This window comes from Anomaloglossus baeobatrachus, unplaced genomic scaffold (assembly GCF_048569485.1).
Source record: "Anomaloglossus baeobatrachus isolate aAnoBae1 unplaced genomic scaffold, aAnoBae1.hap1 Scaffold_256, whole genome shotgun sequence".
In the NCBI taxonomy this organism is placed as follows: Eukaryota; Metazoa; Chordata; class Amphibia; order Anura; family Aromobatidae; genus Anomaloglossus; species Anomaloglossus baeobatrachus.
Window position 1 is genome coordinate 116,833 of NW_027442123.1, and position 6,146 is coordinate 122,978.

General features: G+C 45.4%; 1 pseudogene; it reads right to left on the reverse strand.

Moving 5' to 3' along the window:
- Positions 1-4,949: 4,949 nt before the first annotated feature.
- LOC142263265 (U2 spliceosomal RNA) lies at positions 4,950-5,155 on the reverse strand (annotated as a pseudogene).
- Between the last annotated feature and the right edge of the window lie 991 nt (positions 5,156-6,146).

The window sequence follows — 6,146 nt, forward strand, 5'->3', positions numbered from 1 at the left end:
TAATGCTCATAGGCAGAGTGGTGGCTGAGGATGCAGTTGTAGACGTGCTACCAGTGCTCCGACTCTGTCCAGGAAGGCGCAAGGTAACTTCGTCGTCGGTTGCATCCTCCTCCACCGCCTCTGTTGACCTCCTCGAGTGCCTGACTGGGGGTTGACAGTAGGTGGGATCTAGAACTTCATCATCAATTGTTGTGTTTGCACTCCCCTCCCCCTCAGACCGAGCCTCTTCTTGCCCTGACCGAATATTTAAGTTGTCATCCCAATCGGGTATCTGCGTCTCATCTTCATCAGTATGTTCCTCATTGTCTATAACCACAGGTGTTACAGTTTGTGACAAAGGGTCAACATTATGCTCAGAAACTTGGTCCTCACGGCCTGAATCAGAGTCACAAAGGTTCTGGGCATCACTGCAGACCATTTCCTGTTCTGTACTCACTGTAGCTTGGGAGCAGACCTCTGATTCCCAGGCTATAGTGTGACTGAACAGCTCTGCAGACTCAGCCATCTCAGTTCCACCATACTGTGCAGGGCTGATGGAGACTTCAGAGCTGGGAGAAATCAAGTGTGATTGGGATGACAACTCAGAGGACTGGTGTTTTTTGGATGCGGTACTTGAAGTGGCTGAGAGGGCACTTGTTGGACCACTTGAGATCCATTCAAGCATTTTCCTTTTTTGCCCATCATCTACCTTTCTTCCTGTTGTTCGTGTCCGTAAAAAAGGGAGCACATCGGATTGTCCACGGTAAGTAGTAGACATCTTACTTTTGCTGGTAGATGGTCTATCTTCAGCAGATGATAATGGAGCTTTGCCACTTTCCCCACAGACAAAACCTTTTTTGCCTTTTCCACCACGCCTCTTCCCCTTTCCACCAGCATCTGTCATTTTGCCACTCATGTTGATTGCGACAAGATTGTGGACTGAAAATGTGGTAGTAAAAATTGAGAGGTGGTGAAGATTGCAGTGGTGGTCTAGCTTTATTAACAGCAGAATAATAAAGAATAAATATCCCTGACAATGCAACTTAGTTATAATGAGTTGGAGTGTGCAACGCAGGCAGATGCGCTCTGCAAATGTCTTGGCACTAGTGGGACTATAGCAAAGTCCAATAGCCACGTATAGGATGCCACTAGGTACACTGAGTGTTTGCTAGTATAATGGCTAAGTTAAAATTAGTTGGAGTGTGCAACGCAGGCAGATGCGCTCTGCAAATGTCTTGGCACTAGTGGGACTATAGCAAAGTCCAATAGCCACGTATAGGATGCCACTAGGTACACTGAGTGTTTGCTAGTATAATGGCTTACTTATAATTAGTTGGAGTGTGCAACGCAGGCAGATGCGCTCTGCAAATGTCTTGGCACTAGTGGGACTATAGCAAAGTCCAATAGCCACGTATAGGATGCCACTAGGTACACTGAGTGTTTGCTAGTATAATGGCTAAGTTAAAATTAGTTGGAGTGTGCAACGCAGGCAGATGCGCTCTGCAAATGTCTTGGCACTAGTGGGACTATAGCAAAGTCCAATAGCCACGTATAGGATGCCACTAGGTACACTGAGTGTTTGCTAGTATAATGGCTTACTTATAATTAGTTGGAGTGTGCAACGCAGGCAGATGCGCTCTGCAAATGTCTTGGCACTAGTGGGACTATAGCAAAGTCCAATAGCCACGTATAGGATGCCACTAGGTACACTGAGTGTTTGCTAGTATAATGGCTTACTTATAATTAGTTGGAGTGTGCAACGCAGGCAGATGCGCTCTGCAAATGTCTTGGCACTAGTGGGACTATAGCAAAGTCCAATAGCCACAGATAGGATGCCACTAGGTACACTGAGTATTTGCTAGTATAATGGCTTACTTATAATTAGTTGGAGTGTGCAACGCAGGCAGATGCGCTCTGAAAATGTCTTGGCACTAGTGGGACTATAGCAAGGTCCAATAGCCACGTATAGGATGCCACTAGGTACACTGAGTGTTTGCTAGTATAATGGCTTACTTATAATTAGTTGGAGTGTGCAACGCAGGCAGATGCGCTCTGCAAATGTCTTGGCACTAGTGGGACTATAGCAAAGTCCAATAGCCACGTATAGGATGCCACTAGGTACACTGAGTGTTTGCTAGTATAATGGCTTACTTATAATTAGTTGGAGTGTGCAACGCAGGCAGATGCGCTCTGCAAATGTCTTGGCACTAGTGGGACTATAGCAAGGTCCAATAGCCACGTATAGGATGCCACTAGGTACACTGAGTGTTTGCTAGTATAATGGCTTACTTATAATTAGTTGGAGTGTGCAACGCAGGCAGATGCGCTCTGCAAATGTCTTGGCACTAGTGGGACTATAGCAAAGTCCAATAGCCACGTATAGGATGCCACTAGGTACACTGAGTGTTTGCTAGTATAATGGCTAAGTTAAAATTAGTTGGAGTGTGCAACGCAGGCAGATGCGCTCTGCAAATGTCTTGGCACTAGTGGGACTATAGCAAAGTCCAATAGCCACGTATAGGATGCCACTAGGTACACTGAGTGTTTGCTAGTAAAATTGCTTAGTTTAAAAAAGTTGGAGTGTGCAATGCAGGCAGACGTGCTCTGCAAATGTCTTTGCACTAGTGGGACTATAGCAAGGTCCAATAGCCACGAATAGGATGCCACTAGGTACACTGAGTGTTTGCTAGTATAATGGCTTACTTATAATTAGTTGGAGTGTGCAACGCAGGCAGATGCGCTCTGCAAATGTCTTGGCACTAGTGGGACTATAGCAAGGTCCAATAGCCACGAATAGGATGCCACTAGGTACACTGAGTGTTTGCTAGTATATATGGCAAAATTATAGATGGAAAGGGAGAAGGGGAGGGGGGGAGAGAGGAGGCTGTAATTGACTACAAGGGTATGAGTTATGAGTGATCATAGGGATAGTGTTACATAAGTGGAAATACCTATGGAGGACCGGATGTGTAAGCGCATACCTTATACAAACCTATAGAGTGCTGATGGGTGAAAGTGTGATGTTAGATATAAGACATCCTATAGTGAATAGTGAGCCGTAATCAAGTGCAACAGGGATATTTCACGTGACTATGGGAACATGGAAGGTAAAGAAAGGGGAGAAAAAACTGTTAGACAAGGTAATCAGACATAATGTAACCAGTTGATCAGACATGACAAACATGACAAATAAAAAACAAGGAAGAATGGAACTCCATACATAGTGGAACCATATATAGTGTGAACACGAAAAAGAACCGGGCGTTAGAAAAAATGTGCACGGCCCAATGAATCAAGTCGGTTCTTCATATTCATGGTTTAAGCCCTTGGGTTCCAACGTGCCCAGAGTATATATCCAGAAAGATTCCCTTTCTTTGAGCTTCCTAATTCTATTGCCTCCTCTGCGTATGGCTGGGACATGTTCGATGACTTGGAATCTTAATTGGGCCACTGTGTGATTATGCGTCACAAAATGGTGTGGGACTGGTAATAGAATCTGCTTACAATGTATTGTTGACTTGTGCTTAGCACAAAAAAAGGGAATCTTTCTGGATATGTACTCTGGACACATTAAAACCCAAGGGCTTAAACCGTGAATATGAAGTACAGACTTGATTCATTGGGCCGTGCACCATGTCACCATGTGTGCAATTGCATTGTCCAATGGCTCACAATGGTTATGCGTTTTCATTGGATGGATAATCGAAGCCATGTTTTTTTCCTTTCTCTTGGGTTTGTTGTGTGAGTAGCCTATAGGATTAAGTTAGTTACCGCAGGCAGTGGATTTAGCTTCCTGTCTTTGGTCCAGTGGTAGATTGATTGTTTGGTCTATGAGCTGTTATGGGTTTTAATCCAGGTGAATGCCCATGGGCTGCCTATAACTGTGTGAAATATGTAGTTTTACTGGGCTGGGATGAGAGAATCCATCGAAGCATGGTGTAGGGATTGTGGTTCCTGTGTGCTAAGAAGAAAGGCTAGCACCAGCCAGAAAGCCCCATTACAGCCAATAATCAACCGCTAGCCGCTGGAACTCGTTGCTCTAGATCATGTCAAACTCTCACCAAGCAGGAATAGATACATTAGCCCACCATCCCACCCAAAGAGCAACTTCTGCTGCGCAGCTGGCTTTCTAGGCAGCAGCGCTATTGTGATGTCAGCGGGGGACATTGTGACAAGCCAGTGTTCCGTCACTTCATGTTGTGCACTGTTCAAACGGAAAATACATCAACAGGCAGACTACAGAAAAGCTTACTGACAAAGGATAGAGAGGGGCTTTCTCAGAGGGCTTTTTACAGTTTGTCTATTCCCAATTAGCCGTTTAAGTATGCTTAATGAAAGTACTAATTCTTTCATAGGCCGCCCATTCTTAGTATTTGACGTTCCTTATATTGCGGTATCAGGCTTCGCAGCAGGTTGCAAAACATTCATCACCCATGACTGTCCCCAATTGGGCTCAGAAGCTAAATGTCTATCATGACCTCTCTTTTTGAAAGTCCAAGAGCAAGCAATCTCTTCCTCCAGGAGAGGGAGCCAACAGATCACTAAAGACATTGCTCAAAGAAAACACCGAAAAACAATGGAAGCTTTAATTGGAGTGGAATCTGATAGACAGCACCTGATGCCAAGTCTGCATCTTCTAACACCTGCAGTCACTGCAGCAGCTGAATCCAATGTGTCCAAAAGGGATCTATTCTATTCAATTGCAAATGATCTAGATAAGACTGAGAATAAGATACTGCACGGGACATAGCAGAGTTGGTCAAGTTGAGTGGAGATGAGTTTGCTATTTGGCACAGCTTTTGCATCAATAAAGCAAGTAAAAGGTGTGAAAGATAAAAAAAAAGGGTGAAAGTGTGAAAAGTGAATTGGCCAAATTGAGGTGCATATAAAGTTTTTGCTTTCTTTCAATTCACTAATGAGGCTCATTTGAATCAGGTGAATTGAGTTCTGCTTTTGGAAACTCGGTTAAGAAGGGGTGCACCGGTCCTGGAGGTACTGCAATACCAGGTCAATGCGTGGAGTGGACAGAGCAAGATTTTTTCCATCTCCTTGTTCTAAAAATCCATTTAATATATGGTCCCTAGAGAGGGGACGTATCAGATATTAAACTGATAAGAACAGATTTAATTTTTTTTTTTTCTGTTTATCAGTAGGACTTCAAAATAACAAAGGTGATCGCCTCCCGTTGCCTGGGAACCGTCCAGGCACAAGAGGGCTATGTGTCACCAGAAGGCGCACACACTCCCTCAAGGCCGGCAGACGTGCAATCCCAGGCACCTTCCAGTACCGACCAAGGTAGCGTCCTCCGAAACTACACTTGATCTTAGCCAAAAGGCCGAGAAGCTATAACCCGAATTGGTTACGGCCTTGAGTGGCACCCTGGCCTATACCGGACACATCTTAGGGAGAGGGAGACAAACCCACGCCTACAGAAGACATTTTGTCACCCAAGCCAAACCCTTGAAAAGGCTGTTTTGCAGAGCAAAAACAAGGAGAATGGTACTTTTTGCAGCCGCCGCCCACTGCAATGAATCTGAATAACTCCTCCTTTTGGGCACAAGCACCTCCCCTCCCCCTTGCAGTCTTTCCAATTCATGATACAAAAAGACGGACGGACAGGACAGGACAGGACCATCTGCCTGACTTTCCGTCACTGCCACCCTTTGCCATCCTTGCCCGTAGAAAGCCCTTTCATCATCCCCAAACCCTAATCTTTTCCCTTCCCTTCCCAGCTGCGTCTCACTCCCTTTCATTAGGAAGTGAGCGCAGCCTTTTCTCCGTTCTGCACATGCGCGACGTTAAACACAAATGCGCAGGCGTGCGTTCCATTAGCCTCACTGCATTCCACTCCCATACAGGAAGTGGGCACAGCTATTACTACGGTCGCACATAAAAGAACCCACGGCCACCACTGCACATAGCTGACTCCACCACAGGACACCCACTTCTACACCAACGCAGGTAAGACAGGATCGGCACCTCTATGCTCCCGTTACAATCAGGCTCAGTCACCATGTGATAACGCTCTCAACTCTTTAGTTGCAGGCTCCCCTTGCTTCACCTCCACTGGCTGTGCTGCCATTTCCTCTCCCACCTGGAAGTTATACTTTATTCCACTATTTTCCTGTTTCTCTCTTCCCCCTTTTCCCATAACCTACTTTTATCTG